This window comes from Arvicanthis niloticus, chromosome 7 (genome assembly GCF_011762505.2).
Source record: "Arvicanthis niloticus isolate mArvNil1 chromosome 7, mArvNil1.pat.X, whole genome shotgun sequence".
Lineage (NCBI taxonomy): Eukaryota > Metazoa > Chordata > Mammalia > Rodentia > Muridae > Arvicanthis > Arvicanthis niloticus.
Window position 1 is genome coordinate 23256156 of NC_047664.1, and position 22429 is coordinate 23278584.

Consider the following 22429-nt stretch of genomic DNA (forward strand, 5'->3'; position numbering starts at 1 on the left):
ATGACTTCATCTCCTGGAGTCTTACCTTCTCCACTCTGCTCAGCCATACTGAGATGCTTTGTAAAATTCGCTTACATTAAAACCTCACGGGTACCTTGGAGTCTGCTCACCTGGTATGCGTTTTCCACAAAAGGGTCTTTCCTCCAGCTTGTCATGTGGCCTCACTTTATCAGCAGTCAGCACTGGGATCAGATGCCTCACTCCCTCTCACCTTTAATCATGTTTTTATCTAAGTCCACGCTCAGAAATTCTGGTAGCACAAAGCTACTTAGCTTGTTGATTTATTTCTAATTTGTTCTCCCGAATGTTAAGGGATTAGATCTTGTCCTGAAGAACTGCTTGGCACATGTAGACATTCTCAAGGATAAGACTTTTCTATCTAGCCTAGGCTGGATCTTGCAATCTTCCTGCCTCAGCCTTCTCTATTATGCATAGCGGGTGCAAATCAGGGTCAGATTCATGGTTATGATAGCCAGCTTGTCAATGCAAGATCACCATGGAAGGGCAAGGCTATGTATTCCTAGGAATGAGTACTCCTTTGTGTGCACTCATGTGTGTGTGCATAGCTGTGTTGTAAGTCTGGGAAACCAAATATCATTAATTGTACAGTCCTCATCTGCATCCCTTGAGTGACTTGACAATCAAAGACCATGATGTAATTTCTGCCCTCACACCCCAGGTAAGTTTTGAGAAAGAAGCAGCAGAATAATTTCTTCTTCAGTTCATAGCTCAATTCGCTTAGCTAGATGTTTAGAACTTAGCAGCTGAAAGTGGAAGAGATCGCCAAAGTCTCCCAGCGCTCACAGCTCCATAAACAAATAATTAACTCCTGTCTGGGAGTCTCTTTGTAACTTCTTTTACCTTTAAATGCATCAGTAGCTCTCCTTCTGCTGAAACTCACTATTTTTTTTTGGCTTCTAATACAGCACTGGTGATGTAAATTATTAAGAGACTATTCAAGGGGCTGGAGTCAGGGCTTAGTTGTTAAGAACCCTCTTGTAGAGGACCTGGGTTCAATTCGCAGCACCCGCATGGTGGTTCACAACCCCACATAACTCCAGTTCTAGAGGATTCAATACCCTCTTCTGACCTTGGAAGGCACCAATCATGCATGTGGTATACATACAATAAAACATAAATTAAAATAGCACCATTTAAGGAATACTTAGGCATTCTGGAATTAGAGTCAGGAAGGATGTGGGACTCACCCATAGCTTACTCAGAGGTGATGCTAAAAGATGCTAGGCATAACACAGGGGCTCCTGTCGTGAAAGGTCGGGTGTCTATGACTAAACAATCAGAAAGCATTTCAACATCTTTGCTATCACTGTTGGCCAAGCATCAGCTTTGATCTTTTGAGTCCATGGCTGGTCTGAGCTTCTAGAGACCAGAGAAAGCATCTAATCATGAGCTGTAAAAAATTAAGAAACTAATCTTTCAATTTTTCCATGAAGGCTCTTAGATCCCTTTTCCCACTGGGAGATGGGCTTTAGCAAGATACTATTAATGACACAATTTGAGAGAACTTAGCAGAAGGTCTCTCAGAATCCAATCTATTTTCAAAGACTTTGAAAGGACTGGCCAGGGATGACTAGTTCCATGGAGAACCTATCATATGTTATGGGAACAAGTGCGTACTCCTTTCTAGCTCTCTGTTAGGAGTGAACACAGGCACAGAGAATCTAAAAGACTCACTATGGTCCTAAGTTTCAGTTTGTACCTGAAACTGCTATCATGGAAAAAGGGGTATATGGCACTGTGTGGTAGTGTCGGCCTGTAACTCTAGAACTAAGAAGCTGAGGCAGGAGGATAATGAGTTCAAAACCAGTGTGGTATGCACTGTGACACCCTGTTTGAAACAAAGGAGAAAAAAAAGAAAAGAAGAATCTTTTGATAGAAATAGACAATTCTTTACCAATCTTGCCACCTCCAGTAGTTACACAGAAAAAGTTTATTAACCCTGTATAGTAAACAGGAAAAGACCAGTCAAAAGAAGTAAGGGAATTCCCAAAAGAAGTAAAGGAATGTGGGAGTCCTTGGCAATACACACCTGATGAGCATGCGTGAAAACCCAATGTCCACGGATCCACGCACTCTTTCTGTGGCACACAGGCGCACAGTAGTTTCCCTGTGCTTTGTGTATCTTATCTGAATACAAGATTGAGACACTTTTTCTGGGTACCCCAAATATTGATTTTCTCAAACACTTCTAGGATTCCCATAATGGGTTTTCTTAAATCAAAGAGAAGTGAAATATTCTGTCTTATACTTTCACAATACCCTCAGTTAAGAAAAGAAATGAACTTTCCATTTCCTTGAGTGCAAAATGGTCATAAAAAATGAGGTGGGGACACCTTTGGCATTTTTCAGCAGGAAGGAAACATCGAGAGAAATACCGTGTTTGGGGTGAGTGGACCTGCACTTGCAGTTTGAGACTCTGTGCTATGAAAAGGGCAAGCGATAGAAGCCATTTCTCAAATGAGGTTGCCTTAGCTTCTAGAAATAAAGTAGCTTACATATTCCTGAACATCTGGCAGACATGTAAGATGTGCTTTGCCTAATTCTGAGGTTGTTCTGTTTATGTGGTTGGCATGCAGGAGCCCAATGCCATTTTAATATTTATGCTGTTAACAAATTCCTCCTGCCCCAGTCTCTGATTTTTCATAGATCAGAACACGCACTAGAATTTCAAAGACACCAAATTTAGAGTCCAAAGAGACATTTGGAGAACAACTCCTTCACTGGGGAGACTCTGAAGCAGAAGGTTCATTTTATTTTTAATATTATGCCCTGAATATCTATCGGAGGAGCATACAAACTATATTGAAGGAAAAATTCTCTGTTGCACCTACAGAATACAGAAAGAGGAGACTGAGGCAGGGTGGTCATTTCTCTGGCTTTGCCTCCCCATGGACTCAACTTTAGAAGCTATCTCTCACTAAAGTCACACCAAAGACAGCTACACCAAAGCACTGAATGAGTAAACAAATAAAATGGCTGCTGTAAGGTCCTGCCTGGCATGTGTTAGACCTCAACAAAAACAACAAAACAAAAACCAAAAACTAAACCAAACAAACCTCTAACTAATTTGTGAAGAACACAGTTTAAGTTTGAAGACAGGAAGAGTTTGTAAGCTTACTGTGGTTTTAAAAAAATTTAATATATTCCAAATTCCTTGCCTCTTTCCCCAACAAGAATTAAAAAGAAGGGAAAGACAGATGGTTAGACCCTGGCTGGTCCTTTCCACCCTTAGAGAGGCCTTGCTTGAGAATAAAGGGGGCATGGAAGGGTTGGCTGACTCAATCATCCTCATGGCTACACCACTGACCAGCAGAGAACTTGTCAAGGCCCCCTCTCAGAGTCCCTTTGGACTGGACTGAGGTGACACACAGAAGGACTTTTTGGTGTCTTCCTGGGCAGTAACTTTCGTGATTGCCACTGAAGCGGCAGCTCATCTATGATTCAGGCTCCATGCTCTAATGTTTTGTGAAGAAAGAAAAAAAAAGAAGACAATTATTTTTACGTGCCTTGCTCCAGAAACCATTAGAGAGACTTGTCAAACATCACTTGGGGCAGCCAGGTTTAGCAAAATGGCTAAGCTAGGCGACCAGGAGTGGAGTCAGCCAAATCTCAGAGGACTTGGCTGAACTCTTGAGCAGAGTCCTGGGAGGCCCGGTCTTTTGGGAAGTGTTGACTGTGTCAGGCATTGAGTGAGCTGGAGAGGCTCTCTACAGGAAACAGGATTTCTCATGACAAATGCAGATGTGGTCAGCAGGGGGGTCGCCTGCAGGAAGAATGCAAGCAGTCCTCTGAGAGGCATCCATCATATCCACAAGTACTTCTTAAAAGCTACCTTTAAATAATGGAAAATGCATACTAATGTACGTAGACAATGGAGCTAAGGCTAGGCTTCCTATTTGCACCACACAGAGTAATAATGGAGCCACAGTGTCCACTGAGGGGTAAGGTGTCTGCAGGGACTGAAGCTACCCGTGAAATCTAGCCCACATCCCATTTTGTCCATCACAGCATCTCTGACAGTGAGTGATTTCCAACCTCCACTTTAACTAACAATGGGCTCCTATGTTCTAACAAGTTGCCCCCGCAGGCAGGGCGAGCTAGACAGTCTTTCCTGGGATCCAGGAAGTAGAAGGCAGAAGGATGAGGCAGTGGATGTTACCTGGAATGTAGGTTTTCAGTGTGTTCTGGTGGACTGTGTGCCGATGTTCTCAAGCTGTCTACCTAGAAATCCCAACTCAGGACAAAATGTTGATAAGATGAAAAAGTTAGCATCAAGACATTGATTGTGTTGACCTCAAAAATGGAGGATCCAGCCTTCAGAAAAATCTAGATAGTGTTTTAAGGACTGATGACTTAAAGCATCACCTTTAGCTCACCAGTGTTAATAAGACTGTTTATCTTTCATTCCTCTGAAGCTCCATGAGTCAAGGACTTCACCTACTCTGTCTTGTTCTTCAGAGTAACTGTTAGACAGGGATGTGTATTAAACAAAGAATACGATTTTCCTATGCAATATCTTTGAGAAGGAATTCCACGCACTCTGGTTTTAATGATGTTGTTGTTGAGTGTGAAGACTCCTCCACAGGTTCATGTGTTCATGTGTTTACCAGTTCCAGCTAGTAGCTATTTGGGGAGGCTGTAGTTCTTTAGGGACATGTGGTCAGGGTAGCTGAAGTGAGTTTCTTCACTTTGACTCCTGGTAGAATGTTTGGTCAAAATGTAAATAAACTGCCAAACACCCCTGCCAGCAAGGCCTGGCCTGCTCCGCTACTATGACGTCCCTAGCATGATGGACGGATAGCACCACAAGGGATGAGTCAAATAAACCCTTTCTCTCTTAAGTCGCTTGTGTAGGATATTTGGTCACACTGTTTAAAAAAGTAGCTAATACAAGTGAATACTCCTGATTTTCTTGTCCTGGAAATATAATTCCCAAATTCACTTGATAATGGTATTAGGATATAGGATCTTTAGGGAAAAATTAGGTCCTAAGGAGCTCTCCTTTTGTGGATGGGTTAAGTGAGGGATTAATGGGTAATGGAGGGAGTGAGCTCTCTGACACGCTAGCTCTGTCTTCTAATCGATGTTTTCTGTCATGTTCTGATGAGTTGGAGAAGTTGCTTGCCATGCTAAACAGTGCGTCAACATAGCTTCCAGAATCCTAAAATGAACACAACCTTATTCTTCAATCTGTACTCATCCATACCAATGGGAAATGGGTTAAGAGTGGATGCATTTGGATACAGTAGCTTGACTTTTCTGTTAAGTGTAGCTTTATTCAGGGCAGAAACTGGGTCTTGCAATTCTGTATTTTTCTTTTAAAAACATTATTCTTTTTATTTTTTGAGATTGTAGAAGAATTACAGCACTTCCCCCCTTTCTTCCCTTCCATATACCCCTTCTGGCTTTCTTTTAAATTCATTGCCTCTTTTTTTCATTGTTGTTACATGCACACAGTGTGCCCTGTCCTGGGGAAGACCACTTCTCCCGGTCTTGACCTTGCTTAGTTGCCTTGTGAGCTCCTTACTCCCCAGTCCACTCTGGCAATGCCTATTATTGACTTTGTTCAGCTCCAGTTTAGGTGGTTATGCTAGTGAGTCTGTAAAATATTACTAGAGATCACAGCCTCACAGCAAACTCCATGATCTCTCTGTTACAGGTTTTCTGCCCCCTCTTCTACAATGTTTCCCTGGGTCTCAGGTGCAGGACTTGTTTTCTAGATATATCCATTCAGACTGGGACACACACAACTCTGCATTTTGATAAGTTGTGGTTTTCTGTAATGGCCTTCTTCTGTTACAGAAAGACATTTTCTTGGTGAGAGGTGAGAACTATACTCCTCTGTGGGTATAAGGACAAATACTTAGCATACAGTTAGAGATTATGCTGGGTTGGTAAAGTGGTGGGTATAGGTTTTTCTCCAAGAGCTATAGACTTCTGAATGTTTATTTCAATACATAACTTAATCATTTGGCAAATATTTATTGATTGACAACTATGTGGCAGGTACTAAGTTTACAAAGGAAAATAATATTACTTCTTGTCACTAAGGAGAGTTTACATCTTAGGAACTTAAGCACGTTAGTGGGCTATATTTTGATCATGTAGCAAAGAAGGGGGAGTTATACCCATGAAATATTTGTTAAGCAAGTAAAATATATGTTTGCAAAATTTTACAGATAATAAAGACATGTTACATGAAGAATTGCTGTGACAGAAACATTTATTTTTGTGTGGAAGACATGCTCACATCTCACTAGGTAACTAAAAAGAATTCTATCATTTTAAGCTTAGGATGGCATGGTAGAGTTAATGTTGATTGACTTATCCAGGAGGAAAATCTCTGAGGATGTCTGTGAGTATGTTTCTAGATAGGTTTATCTGACAATGGATCACATCCACAACCTTGGTTGTGGATGGTACTGTGCCATAGGCTGGAGTTCCGGCCTAAATCTGACTGAGAAAGTGAGTTGAGCACCAGTGTTTACCTCTCCTGTCTCCTTACTGCTAACACATATGACCAGCTGCCTCATGCTCCTGCTATATCTCAAACAGACTCTTACTGTCACGTTTTCTGCCACAATGGAATGTACTCTTAAACAGTGACCCCAAACCTTTCTTTTTTAAGCAGCTTATAAAGAGATATTTTGCCACAGTAATGAGAAAGTGAGTAATGCAATTAATGTAGCTGTGCCCAGGAGTGGTTCTGCTCCTGGTAAAACTGACCATGTGTTTGTAGAATTCTGGAATCTGTTCGAAGGAGGAATGTAGACAGTTTGGAGCTGCAGGCTAGTGAAGCTTTAGAATGCTGTGAATACATCCTAATGGACTGTCCTAGTAAAAGCTAAGAGGACTAGAGATTGAAGAACAGTATGGACAGCGGAGGCTGGTTCATGAAGTTTCAGAGTAGAATGAGGACTCTGTGAGGAAGTGCACTAGAAATCCATTCTAGCAAAGAATCTAGTTGCTTTCTGCACACATACTGAGAATTTAAGGGAGGCTGAGTTCAAAGGTCATGGGGTAACTGGTTTGACAGAGGGGTTTCCTACACAGCCAAGCATTCAGATTGTGTCATGGCTATGACTCGCCACTTTTATCCAGGTTTACAGGGAGAGAACACAGACAATGAACAGATGGACATGAAAACACGTTGGGCTTGGTAAGAAAAGACATAGATGTGAGTTTCAAGTTTCTGACAGTGGATGCTGCCAAGATGGCTCAGTGTGCAGAGCACTTAACACACAAGTGTGAGAGTCTGAGTGTGGATCCTCAGGACCCACTTAGTGCAGGGTGTGGTAGTGCATGTTTGACCTCATAGGAGATGAAAGGAGGGGACAGGAGAAGCCCCAGAAGCTCAGAGACCAGATAGCATGGCTTGTGCTGCAGCAAAAAAGAGACTCCATCTTGAATAAGAAAGAAAATGAGGGTTACTAGCTGAGGTTGACCACACACACACACACACACACACACAGAGAGAGAGAGAGAGAGAGAGAGACAGACAGACAGACACACAGACACACAGAGACATGCAGACACACAGACACACAGAGAGAGTCACACACAGACATACATGTAGACACATAAATGCATACATACACACAGATACACACAGTGCATACCACACTTGCACACACAAACATGCATGCATATTACCTACACATCCAGAGAGAAGCAGAAAAGTTTGCTGACAAGAGAAAACAGCTGAGTTTGTTAAAGACACTAGTGTAATTTAAGAAGGAATCTTGCAGTGGAACAATATGGAAGTTTTCTGGAGAGTAAGACCCACACATAAAAGGCTCTAGATTATCAAAATACAAATGCATTTGAAGGGAGAAAAACTCCTCCAGACTGCCACTGGAAGAGCCTCCTGTTAGAAAAGAACTGTAGAAAGAAATGTTGTTCTGGATTTGTCCACCAAAGTTTACAGAAACCACGATAAGTATTGTAGATGGGAACAGACTACGTCTCAAGCTGGCAACATAATTTGGCAGTGACATCAATTGTTTGCAGGCATGCTAAATTTAAGAGTTGGAGGATGGTTGTGGAAGCTTACATAAAGTTTCCAGACAGCCACTGAGGCCAAGCAGTGTAGCAGGGTTGGAGTCACTGAAAGGAGACCCTGAGAAAGAAAACCCAAAGTTGAAATGAAGACCTCAGGATATTGGAGATGCCAGAACTAAGGCATGTTCACAGGACAGAGCTCTAGCTGTGCGGTGGAGCCAGCTCAAGAGACAACCTACATGCTGTGGGAAGCAGAACTGGATGGGTGGGGCTTCCAGAATCCTTTGGAGCCCAGTTGTTTGCATCACAAGCCCCAAACTGTGGTGTGTGCACTACTGGGTCTTGTTTTTGCTCTGGTTCAATCTTTCCTTGCGTTTAGTCTTGCTTTTGTTAAATCTTTCTTCTGATTCCCATTCTTGCCTTTTGGAATAAGAATGTCTATTCTGTGTTGTCGCATACTGGAAAAAGAAACTCGTCAACTCGATTTTACAGATGCCCACTGCAGGAGATAACAAAATCTCTGCAGAAGTACTGAACTTTGGCTTTGTTTTGGAACTGTTGAGACTTTGGTGACTTTTAGGGATGGGTTAAATGCACTTGGCGTTATGAAATGGTCAGGGCTTTACAGAACATGGTTGGGAGGTTGTGATCTAAAAGCGACCTGTGTGAGTATGGGTTTGGATAGTGGTGGGCTTGTGATGGTTAATGTTGATCATTAACTTGATGGGACTTAGAGGAACCTAGAAGGCAATTTTCTGAGCATGTGTCTGAGGCTATTTCCAGAGAGCTTTAACTGAGCTTGGAAAAACCCATCTGGAATGTAGATTAGCACCACCCTATTCAACCAGGGGTTCCAGACTAAATACAAAAAAGTAAGCAGAGCACAGGCACCTGTCTCCCACTCTGCTTCCTAGTTGCAAACACCATCTGACCAGCTGCCTAGAGTTTCTCTCACCACCACGACTCTCCTGCTACGAACTTTCAAACTGTGAGCCAAAATAAATCCTTCCTCCCTTAAAGAGCTTTTGTTGGGTGTGTTGTCATAGCAACAAGAAAAGAAACCAATGTAAAAAGCTTGCTGGTGCTTAATTGACCCCCCCCCCTTCACTTTTCCAAGTTAGAACTCCAAATATGAGTAGTCGGCTCAGTTTAATCTCATCACAGCAGAAGTCGGCTTTGCTTTTTCCTCGCCAGCACCTTCCTTCAGAAAACAGTAACTCAGAGGACCACAAGCTGATGCAGCATCCTTAATAACCCTGGTTATTGCCTTGATTGAGCTTTCCCTAATCAAAGCACAGCCCTCGGAGAAGGGAATTTCCAAAAAGCTGCCTGAGGCTGCTGATCAACAATTCATTTTTAGCATTTCTTTTTTAAATCACTGTAAGTTGTTGCACCTGGGTCACAGTGACAGCTGAATAAGGGGGCTGAGCAGTAATGTTCCGGGCACCAGGTTGGTAAGCCCCCTCCACCATGTATATGCATGAGCTCACCATTTGCATAGAGTGAAAAAGCAAGGCTCCCATTAATCACCACATTCATCTTAATAATTAGTGGCGATAATGTTGAAGAGCGGTGGTCTCACATCGATCTCGCAGGCACCATGGGCTATTTCTGCTACAGATGAATGGCCATCAAGAGTGACAAGCTGATGCCTTTGGATCGACCACCCCAGTTCTCAGGCTTTACTGCATGGCAGCTGGTCAGGAAGCTAGGGTGATCTGTGGAGCTAACCCTGCCCCTCCAGGAAGACCAGTAAAAAGGAATGACATGACACTTGGGAGGGGGCTTCAGACAACATCCCTGACCAGCTTTAAGGGACCCTCACTTAGCCATATGCATAGTAAACTAGCCATAACTGCAAAACACAAGCTATTTGCCATAAAAATTATGGCTCCATGGTTAAGCACTTGAAAGGTGCTACCACTTGCTCTCATACCTCCATAAAAGATTGGCTTGGAGGTCTGTCGTTTGCTAATACTTCTGGGTCGAAAAAAAGCTGTTTCAGATCAGAAATGTAAAAGAGTGTTTTAAGGCCCGTGGTACCCTGCCAGAAAAAAAAGAATAAACAAAGATATTAATTTTCAAGAGTTTTAAAGAAAAGACCTATCAGATAGGGAAAAACAAAACAAAACAAAAAAGTCACAAAAGAATCTGACGGAAGATTTGGTGAGAAACTACAAAGGAGTGTATTAATACAAAAGAGATTAACTGGAGAGCAAATGAATGATAAAGAAGACAGAAAACGGGAAGCCAGAGATGGAACTGGGATAGTTGGAAGTGGAAGCCGGGAGCAATTGGCAGGTAAGCACCAAAAGAGGATGGAAACAAAACAGCTCGGCCACTGACCCAGGAGGCATGTGGTACCTTGTCAGAGGCTGTGGAAATGGAGAGTGTGTGAGAGCCAAGACAACCATGTTTCCCTGCCCTGAAGATGGCTTTAAATCAATCTCTCTCTCTCTCTCTCTCTCTCTCTCTCTCTCTCTCTCTCTCTCTCTCTCTCTCTCACACACACACACACACACACACACACACAAGTATATTTATGTTAGACAGGATCTCACTATGCAGCCCTGGCAGGTTTGATACTTACTATGTAGACTAGTAGGCTGGCTTCGAACTCACAGAGATTCCCCCTGTGCTACTATGGTCAACACAAATAGTTTTAAATAGTGTAACAATATAATTAAGTTTCTTTTGCACTCCAGATTGACAGAGACCCTTTGGCACAGGCAGCAGTGGGTTGATTGGAGACATTTGATAATGTCAAGGGTTTTCCTTCCTGGGTTTCTAGTCTCCATCAGAAGATTGAACTGACTTGCCCGATGTTCTGTTTTTCCTTCTGCCTTTATTCAAAGACAGAGATACTTCCACCTCCAGCATGACAGGAGGAGAGTGTCTGCAGGGCTCTGAGCTGTCCCTGGCTCTCTGCACTGCCTCCTTCTCTCTGAGAGGGCACACTGAACACAGCAACACTGGCACATGCATCATTTTGGACAAAGAAAGATCAATTTATTTAAGCAATTATCCTACTTTGCATACAACTGGTTGATCTCAGCGATTCTTTTCCCAAGATTTATGTGTGTGTGTGTGTGTGTGTGTGTGTGGTGGCACAGGGAGGGAGGGAGAGAGGGAAAGAAAGGGAGGGGAAAGAGAGAGAGATTATGAAACATAGCCAAATCAACTTCTGGGACAATGTATAGCACTCAAAACAGAGCATTGTGAGGAATTATTGGCTTGTGACTATATATTCTTTCCCTCTCTGTGCAACACTCTCTTAGTTTGTTATACCTCTGAAGGAAAGGAAAGGGTACTGGTAGGACACGTGCAGACTTGTACAAACACACACTAGGGCTGACACTTGTTCTCTTTCATAAAAAAAAAAAAAAAAAAAAAAAAACAGGTCTTGTAAAACCCTCTGAACTAATTCCTGTTCCTCCCCTGAGATGCTGAAAATAATGGGTCTCATCTACAGGTTTGGGAGGAAAGGATGCAGGGATATGAACAATGGCATCCTCTTGCTATGCAATAGCTGGAGGGAAAGAGTCGAGGGGCTAAGTGACAGCAGGATCTGGCACTGCTGACCTCAAGAAATACAGCAGTTGAACCAACAAAAGAAGAACACAATGGGCTTCCATCTAGGGGTCACTGGGCCGTCCATTCTGACCTAAGAGAAGGTTGACCTCAGCAGCCTAAATGGCAACATTCCTAGGACACAGAGTCTGTTTGTGAAGTCCTTGCATTTTCTGGCTAAGGTTGGTGTGGTGGCAAGGCTAGGCTTTCCCTTCCCTGCCCTTGTCCCCTGTGTGTCTTGCTATTCCTGGTTTCTTTGCCCACTGCTCAGTGCCTGGCATGTGCGAGAATGTTTTTAATTGGATTCTCTAAAATGCATTTCTGACACTGATTTGGTTACATTATATCCTATTCTGTTATCAAACAAATTTGCTGTCAAACAAAAGATCAATGTTATTGTAATGTCCTACTTGATGGATTAAATAGGGTATTATTCAACTCTTATTAAACAATCAAGAAAAACACACTGGGACGCGCTTTCATTCACAGCTGCTAACATGGAGCCGATCTGATCTGTGATTAGGAGACGGAAGGAGCAGTTATTTTCAGATTAATTAAACAAACAAGTAGGATTTAGGGACCAAGATTTTTTAAAGCCAGAGTGATTCTTTGAAACATGTTTGGAAAAGGACATAATTTACTTTAATTACATGAGTGAACACTTAAGAATATAAAATCTTTCAGTGACGCAATTCTGGCTTAATTGCACAGAGCTATCGCTGCACCATAAACAAAGCCCTTCCAGGGATCAACCTTTCAGGGAAGCTTTTTTTTTTCCCCCTTGTGAGTAAATGTCCATTTAGAGAGCTTTTCTAAATTTAGAAGCAATGCTCATCAATCATTTATAATAAGCACCAAATAACTGCACTTGCTTGCCAGTGATGCAGCCCCTCCCCTTGCACAGAGTGGTCCCTGTAGATTACGATGCCGCTGGACTGGCACCTACTCCATTACCAAGGTCTAACCTCTCTGTTTCTTTGCCTTTACTCTTCAGATGCCCAGAGAAAGCAAATATTAAATCAGAGGAAAGCTCCCTTTTATCTTAGCTGGGCTGGCTCTATATTATCTTTAGACTTTCCTTCTCCGCACAACCCCATCGCCGGGCTTTACATATAGTCGGCCACATTCTGGCTCCTTCTGTCTGATGCTGCTTCCGCTAATGGCTGGAGAAAGGGAACATTACACCATTTAACGTGTGTGGGTCACATTAATCACAGAAAATTCTTTTAATGTCTCAGAAGTAACTGTCAAACTGGACATACTGAATCTATTTAAACTAAAGCATGCCATTTTTTATCTACAGTGATCTTTAATTCCCATAAAAGGGTCAAGAAAATGTGATTAAGTGACAGTTTTAAAATGTACTATAATATTAAATAGCTTGATTAAGTGACAACTATAAAATGTAATACAATATTAAGTATCTGGCTGTATCCCAAAAGAACTTTAAAGTATTTTTGAACGGTTTGGGAATTCACTAACCCATAATGGGTTACTAAAGAATTTTGTGTGGGGGTTGAGACGGACATAAAAGCAGCCAAACTTAAAACATACTCAAAGCAAGACAGAGCAAGAAAACAAACAAAAACAAAGTAAAAATCTCTCAGCACTCACAAGTAATACAGAGGCCAGAGGGTTTGTTGTAATGCTCACGGTTGTCTTTTGTAACATGGTTTTTGTTCCTGAATGCAGTGCAGTGCTTGGCTGGAGATGTAATGCCTGTAACGCAGAGACTAGGATTAAAGGAGTCCTGGAAGGGAGGCTGCAGACTGGGTGCAGTCTCTCAGGGGGTGACCATCACCTCCCAGGTGACTGACTTGCCCTTTGAGCTGTACCTCAGCGTCAGTCCCCCTATGGGGGACACTGGAGAGGAAATACCAACATGGTGGGGGATCAAGAGCTTCAGCTTGCCAGCTTTCTTCAAGAGAGTAAGCCAGTGGAAACACTATATTAGAGGGAACCTCTATGAATGCAAAGATTTGAGTGTGGTGGTCTGGAGGCCTGCACGGAAGGGCTATGATAGGAAGAGATATGACTGTGTAAAGTTATGAACACGTCTGGTCTTAAGATCTTGAGGCTATTGAGTAGGCCATGGAGTGACTCTTTCTTTCATTATTTGGTTCTTCCATAGCCTAGGTCCCCTTAGAAAGCAGAATCCAAAGTGAAGCATTTCTTGCTATTACCCTATTAGAAGATGTGGTCATATGGAGTGAGAGGGAAGAGAAGGAGGGGAGACCAGGGAAAGCACGGGGCTGTTACAGAGATCTCTTATATCATAGGCTGCCACTAAATCTGACTGCTGGCTTGCTTTTCCAAGACTGTCCACAGGAAGTCAAGTCTCATGTAAGTGGACAGGAAAGAAGACTCTGTGTGTGTGTGTGTGTGTGTGTGTGTGTGTGTGTGTATGTATGGGTATATGTGCATATGTTTTTGTATGTTTATATGTATATATGTGTATGTATGTGTGTAAATATATAGAGACATGCAACAGATAAAAGATGATTATATATAACTATATATGTCTATATACATATTGGTATACAAATACATATACAAATGATTATATATAATATATATGTATGTATGTATACACACACACACACACACACACATATGCAGTTTCTGTTGCATGACTTTTCCTAGAACAATGCACAGAAAACACCTGTTTGATCCTGTTGACCCAGGATGGCAGACCAAAGAAACAATTTCACTTAGGTCCAACTTGATGTATCAACACATTGACTGGAGGTACTGTTAAAAGCACAGAGGAGGGTTTGCGTACAGGAGCACCAGTGATCCAGGCAGATGCATCACTGGAGCCCCATCTCTGTCACTCTTCCGCTTCCTGTTGAGACACAGCTGGGGAGAGTACAGGGCACAGTGGCCGAGGTTACCTATGAGGCTCTCTGATGACCCCACATGCAGCTGTTCTGCGGTGACAAGATACCTGAGAGAAAATAACTTAAGGGAGGAAGAGTTTGGTTCAGTTGCAGCTTGAGGGATGCCATCCATCACAGTGAGAAAGTCACAGAGGCAGGAACATAACACACTTGGTTACCCCGCGTCCACACTCAGAAGTGGAGAATGGCGGATGCTGCTGCTCACCTCTGTCTCCATTTTATCCAGTCCAAGACCCCAGCCCACAGAGTGTCAGCATTTATGGTAGATCTTTTTTACCTCAGCTAACCTCATCTAGATAATCCCTCATGGCATGCCCAGAGGTCAGGTTGACAACATTAACCATCATGCCCTTCTTCTACAAGGAAATGTTCATGGGTGTGATCTCATTAGAATCTATGCAGATAATCACAGCTATTCTGATTCAGGATAACAATGGCCATGTCCTGCTGAGGGGGGAATTCTCTTATTTCTTACACTGTCAGGTATAAAAAAAGTCTTCCCCACTGTGAGCCCCTCACTACTTCCACGTTATACCTGGAAGCCTCTGTGGAAGGTTCTTGAGCATCCTGACACTCATTAGGAGAGCTAGCTTTACAGTAGCACCTGGGACAGGATGTCTACAGCAGGTGGGAGGTCCCTGCTCTACCTGAGGGGGGCCTTGAATCCATGAAGTTCACTGAAAATTTTCATAGGCTGGCAAGACACCCAGGGGGCTTTGAAACATCCTTCTGGCATTTCTCCATGCCCTTTAAAACCCTCCCAGAGTCCTATAGTGATCTAGGGAAAAGGTTGATTCTGACTTTTAAGGACACCCTTTAAGAGGAAGATGGAAAGCCGAGCCAGGTAACACAATCGGTCCAACCTTGATGGAGAAAAACAGCCATGGCACTTTTATGTAGGCCCATCTCTTCTTGGGTAGAGATGGAACTTCATTTAGAAGATTTGCTCATCTGTCTAATAAATCTCCCAAAGCAGGAAGCTTTCCTGGTATTCAAGCCAGACTCTCTTTCCTGTCTTCGTTTCTTCATTTGTCTCTGATTGCTCAGCCTCATACCAGGCCACATAAATCTTCTCCCTTTCTTCTGCCCTTTGTCAACCATTAGCCCGTTCCCTCTCTGTCACTGTTCCACCAGACTATAGATGTAACTCTTCTAATCGTCCCTGATAAATCAGTCTCCAGGAATCATTCCTTGTTGCTTTCTCAAACTCCCTAGAGCTGGGATATAGGGCTCTGAAGGCCTGGTGCAGACGTTTCTCTTATAATGGGCCCTGAAAGGTTGGCAGCAGCAGATAATTAGGGTCTCACTTCCTGCCGTTGAGCTGCATATATCTTCCATGCAAAGAACCTCCACCACCTTCAAAAGAATTAACGGGAGCCCAGGAGATATATGAGGGGCTGGGTGACCAGCAAATGGGGCCAGCTCTTCTAAAGGCCCAATGTCTTCCTGCTGCTTATGAGACAATCTAAGTGGGTCTCTCACTCTCACTCCTTTATTCTCCGCACCGCAGACATCAAACCCTTTGTCTGAACTGCACAACACAGAATCCCAGGAAAGTAATCTCTTTAAGGGAGAGATTTTTTTTTTTTAAATAATGGTGACCCTTAAATGTTCTACCCTACTCTTGCCCTGTTGAGATACAATTTCACCTTGCAAAGAGAACTCAAGCATAATTTATGGTTGATATATTCTCATGCTTATGATTGTTATCCCACATTGGGTTCATATACACTGCTCTGTTTTCTTTAATGGGTTCTCAGAAATATCAAGAGTCTAACCTTTAGAGATTTGAGTGGGTTGTTGGATGGGTATAATATAAGAGCCTCAGCTTGCCCCGAAACTCAGCCTGGAACAGGAGAAAGTATTCTCAGATAAGCAGTGCTGGAAACCTCTGTTCTCCCCTAGTTAAAGGTGGGATAATAACCAGAGGAGAGCGAGAAGCAAATGGTATGGTCTCCCCTCACTTAAACTTGAACAATTTTGTTTTTATTCATATTATAGCCCATGTAAACTTTCATATTCTAAAAGGTGTAGATGGCATCCTCTTGTCTATGAAGACAGAGCCCCAGATTCCCAGGGCTTTTAGTGCTAAATTGAGCCTGGAGTACAGGAATGCTGGGCCTTAATCCCCATTGTGGTGTTTTTTGTTTGTTGTTGTTTTGCTTTGTTTTGTTATGCTCCACCCCTGCACTGCAAGAGCTTTATAAGAATGCCAGTCCTGTGACACCAACTTGAAATCAGCAACAGACAGCCAGGCCCAGGTGGCCCAGGGACAAGTGTTGATGACAAAGCGCTCTTTGTGGTTTGAGATGCTCCCACTGACCTGTGCACTGGAGTGATTTCCCTGGTGGTAAGGACAGATGTGTAAAGACAGATGTGTACTGAGTCATCCTCAGAATCAACATCACTTGGGAGATGATTGCCGAGTCTCGGGGGTGTGATCTTTGACCATGACCCTAAGCAGGAGGAACTAATGCCTTGAGTGAGAAAGCACAACTTATCCTGGTCCTCATCAGGGTCACTCCCAGGGCTAACCTGAAGAATTGCAGCTAGATGGGATCACAGTCATCCCTCAGCTCAACCCCCATCTTTGAAGTCTGAGGATATTGAAACCTGCAGAGATCAAGTACTTTTCTCACAAGGAGGACATGCCTCAGAACTTCCAGGCAGCAGGCATCTGTTGTTTGAGGCTGGATGAGGTTTGTCCTTTCTTTTTCTACCGGGACCAATCCAAGACAGCGCTCTGGATGAAGGTGTCTCTGCAAATGAAGACTTCTGTGGCTCTGTGGAAGAGAGTTAATACAGTGCTCAGAGCTGGACATCACGGTACAGACCTATAATCCAAACAGTGTGAGGAATGGTAGAGGCTGGGGTAAAAATGTGAATTCAAAGCCACTTAGTTTCCGAAGTTAATCTGAGGCTGCCCTGAGTTACACAGTGGGACCCTGTACAAAACAAAACAAAACAAAACAAAACAAAACAAAACAAACCAACCAAATAACCCCCCAAAAACAAATGAAAAACTACCACCACCACTACTACCAAACATGTAGACAAACAATAACCAAATCCAAAAAACAAAGAGGAAATGCAGAAAATTATTAGCCATGCTTGGTTCTCAGCTGTTCTCCCTGGAATCTTATCCTCACTAATAATCTGAGGCCTACCTTAACCTGTAAACTCGTGACATATTTTCACTTGATTCCAGACTTCAGGGAGGAAGGATTTTTTTTTTGTTTGGGTGCCTTATGTCCTAAGTCTCAGTGTCCTGCTTCTAGAACATGAATTACCAGCAGCTTGCTTTATGGCATTTCTGCAAATCTGAAGCAATTTCCCTGTAGAGAATGGAGCCAGTTGGCGTCATTCTTAATAAGAAACCTGGAGCTTGGCATCATTCCCTGGAATGGGTGAAGACCAAAGTCATAGAGGGTTCCGACTGAGACCCTGCTCTAAGTAAGATTTTTATAAACATTTCTTAAGAGCAAAACTCAAAACAAATGGGAGGCCTTGTTCCCACCAGGACTTAAAATACCAACATATGTATCAAGGAATCCACTCAATTTGATAAGTCAGTTCAAAGTGACCAGGGAATAGCAACAAGAAGCCAGGCATGAACACCAGCATTTGTTGTTTAGAGAACATTAAATACCATCTGTATGCAGAATGTTCTCCAAAATACTCAACTTTGGAAACATCTCTCCTCCCCTTCTTTTTTCCCCCTCTTTTTGTAAGACATTACATTTCTTTTTTTTAGTTGCAGAGGGATTTCTCTGGATGGAAGTCACACACACATACACACACACACGCCCACCAGAGAGAGAGAGAGAGAGAGAGAGAGAGAGAGAGAGAGAGAGAGAGAGAGAGAGCGCGAGAGAGAGCGCACATATCTCAGGAAGACCTATTGTTAAGGACAAGACAGAGAAGAGGAGGACACCTTGAGGTCAGAAAAAGAGGAATCAGCTAAGCAATGATCAAAAATGTCTCTGGGGAGGTCACACTGCTGTGAGAAAAAAAAATCACTCATTGAAAAGGGCAACGGTTTTAAATAAGTTTCCTCATCTGGAAAGATGCTAATAATAACAAGCTCATGAAATTGATGTCAGAGTAACATGAGATAATTATGTTTAGCATTTCATGAACTGGAAAATGCTATAAAAATATAACAAGATTAAGGGAGGTGATTCAAAACCCTGAAAACACTAGTCTCCTGGAGGGTGGGTAATTGGTTTTTGGAAGGTTGGAGGGCTTTTTTTTTTTTTTTTTTTTTTTTTTTTTTTTTTTTTTTTATCAGAGTTGCCAGAAGTTTCTGGGTCTGCTTTCCTCTTCATAATCCCACAGAAAAATTCAAACCATCAAATGTACCCGCTGAGCTCAGACACTGACATAGTTAGATCTTGAACATCCCCACAATGCCTCCAAGTAGGTTTGGTACCTAGTTTGTGATGCTGTTGGGACATGGTGGGACCTCTAAAGGCAGGGCTTAGAGAATCCAATTAGATCACTGGGATTTCATCCTTAGAGTACCCTTTCTGTTTTTTCTTTGCTTCCCAATTACTAGGAGGTGAATTTTCCTTCTTTGCACAAGCTTTGGTTATCATGTGCTATGCTGCCCAGTGACCACATACTGACCTCTCTAAAACTGTAAGCCAAAACCTGTCTTATAAATTGACTGAGCTCAGGTAGTTTGTTATAGTAACAGAAATCTGAGTAACACAGACACCAGCCTTGGATGTCTCTGTTGTTCTGAAAACAAATAAGCAAGCATAAGCCAAAGCCCCCAATGTTTTAAGATCAAACAAAGTGCATGGTGCTTGACTTTCTGTCACCTTCAGTGGAATGTCACAGGGCCTTGAACATGGGAAATGCTCTTCTCAGCTGAGAATGCCTGAAGGTGACAATCAGGAGTGTGCTGAAGTTTCTACATAGCCAAGAAGAACCTAGAAGAAGAAAATAAATGATGGCTCTGGTGGGCGGGCCAAATTGATTTGCTGCCTACATCACAGTAGGGCTTGGGTGGGTGCATGGTGGTGTTGGTGGTAGAAAGCTAGTTTGTGTTTTGTTCTAGCCTGAAGATGGTGCCAAGTATAAATTATAAATGAAGTAAAATTTTATTAATATTTACAAAGATATACTTGTTGTAAGGCAAATGTTTCTTGGCATCATACTTAGCATAGCAGATGTTCATGGTAGCAGTTGAGGACCCAAAGCCTTATATGAGGAGAAGAATCTCTGTGGGTGGATCTACTAGGAGGTTGACAACCTGTCTCAAACTGGGCTTGAGTGACTTTTCCAGAAACCCTCACAGGAGCTGTGCAGTGGCCCCTTTAGGTGACTTAGTGACGTATTCTGTGCTGCTTATTTCTGACATCTACAGCAGATTGGACTTCTCTCTTTTTGTCCATCCACCCATGTGCCCTTCTGTTCTGTTTTTAAAAAATCAAAGAAAACTGTTTCCTTTACTGTGCCATTTTAACTTGTTACCATGGAGCATCTGGCTTGGGTGTTTTCTATTAGCATGGAGTTTCAGGAGGCCACAGAAGGAGATGCCTACAAGAGAGCATCCTTAGAGAGCAGCTCCGGCTGCCAGCCTCACAATGTGTCTTGGATTTCTCCAGTGTAAATAAAATGATAATGCAAAGAGCAGTCCACATTGATGAGTATCTGATTTAGAATAAAATAAAATCCATGCTGGGAAGCTGATGAGCTCCGATTTGCCGACTTGCTTCTCCATGCATCTTGGAGCAGCTCGGATTTATTGGCTGTTTCCTTTGGACAATTATCACCAGTTGTCTGTTGTTCTTTCTGCTGAGTGAAAAGGGAGAGGGCTTGCAAGTTGATTTTCATTCTCTGTAACTTGAGGTGATGTCTGAAAGCCTGAAGCTATTGAAATGGTGCGTGATTATTAAAACTGTGATGCACTTCTGTCTTCCTGATTGTGACTTCCTGGTCTTACAACTTGCTGTCAGGCACACGTCAAAGCTGGAGCGCAGGTGGTGATGATGCACCTTCCCGGCTTAGGGAGCATCTTACTTACATCATGTCCACTGTTGAATTCTTCACCTTCCGTACGTATTTTCAATAGTAAAAATGTTGAACAATTAAAAAATAAGCAAATAAAGATGTGGGGTTATCTATGGTGGTGCTGATGACGAGAAAGGGGCGGGACATAAGAAAGGAATGGAGAGAGGGAGAAAGAAGAAATAGAAGGAGGGAGAGGAAGGTAGCACAGAGTCAGAACAACTTCAGAGTTGAGGTGTGTGTGCAAAGGTGTTTCCCAAATGAGAAGCTGAGCTTGTCGTCTCCTGTATTCACTACACAAGCCAGAGAGAAGCGGTTTGTTTCTACATCATCTGTACGGGTCCCTTGAGAGGCCCTCATCAGTCACTCTAATATGCTGGCCGCAATGACTGCTGGGAGTTGAAGGTTCTGGAAATGTAGACTACCTATGAAGACAGCAGGATCCCAAGTAAACTGAGAAAGGAGTTTTGTTGAGTATAAAGGATGGATGGTTTGAAATGCTGGTCATAACATGGGCATGGTGTCTTCTAAAAGCTCTCAGGGACACGAACAGCTAATGTGGGGCTGTTTGAATGAGGCAAGCTAGGACAATGGCAAGAGTTAGCTATGCGCAGACTGCCTGCCTGTAAACCCTTGCCTTCCCATTTATAAAGTGAGATTAATGTCTATATCAAAGGAATAGACAAACACGGTCCCCAAGAACTCACAGTAAGAATCCAGCACTTGCTAGGTCCCAGGCTTTCTTCCGGGATAATTAAAACATTGTGCCCTTTAGTATTTTATCTACTACACTGCCCATCACGTCTGTGAGGGAGGCTGGCCTCAGCTGCCTGGTCCCTGCTGAGCATGCTCACTAGCAGAGCCACTAAGCAGACAGATCACAGAGCCCTGCTTCCCATTTCAAGCCACTGCATCTGTGTCTGCTTGTGACAGAGCAGCAGCGAACCTAACAGGACCCAGCCTTACTGTATTGTTTTCCTCTCATCTTTATTTACTGCAAAGGAGTGTAGGTGATGTTTCAGTTAGGGTGAGGATGGAACGCAGTGGTGAAGCAACGTTGAGCCTAGGAAAGGCCAGGCGTTCCGTCTCTGGCATCTCCCTTGGGAGCCTTGCCTGTGGAGGTACAAGTCTGTTATCCTAGCACTCAGGAGTCTGAGGTAGGTGGATTACTGTGAATTCCACCTAATAATTTCAGATAAAGCAAATTCCAAGAAGAAGCATGTTGATGCGGGTAAGCTGTGTCTGTAGGGATAAAACAAGGGAGTGCATGGCTCCCCTCTGCTTTAATGACTGATTTCTGTTCTTAGTCATTTAATGATTGATTTATGTTTCTTAATCCCAGACCTACCACCCTTCTCTGCCCCCTTATAAAGCAATATCAAATTAAAAGTAATCATGTTATCCGTACCTTCCGAGATGGATGTTGTACAAAGGCTCTTTAACAACTGCTCATAGAGACTGGGGCAGAGTGGCTTCACACTTATCGGTGCTACTTTCTCCCAATTCTGGACAAAATATCTTTGCAAACCAAAACTATGGTCGAACCCCTTAGGAGGCTCTTCTGCAGCTCTGAAATTTTGGAATCCTGGTATTGTCCTGTGTATCTGACTGGCTGGCTCAGCCTTTTCTTAGTTTACAAATTAGGCATACAGGCTGGGTTGAACATCCCAAGAAAGAGCAGTCCAGGACCCTAGAAGGGGACAGACACACACCAAAGTCACCCCTGCATGGAACCAAATCTAGCACTGGCTTTGGGAATGGGGGCAGGGGAGGGGTGGAGGAGGGACCGGTGACAATGGAGAATGCTGGAGATGGCACAAATCACTCCCAGAACCTATAGAAACAAATACTTGGGGTTGAAAATGTCTACTAAACTCTTACCTCTTTGCATGTTTTTGTGTGTTTAGCTTTAGTTTTAC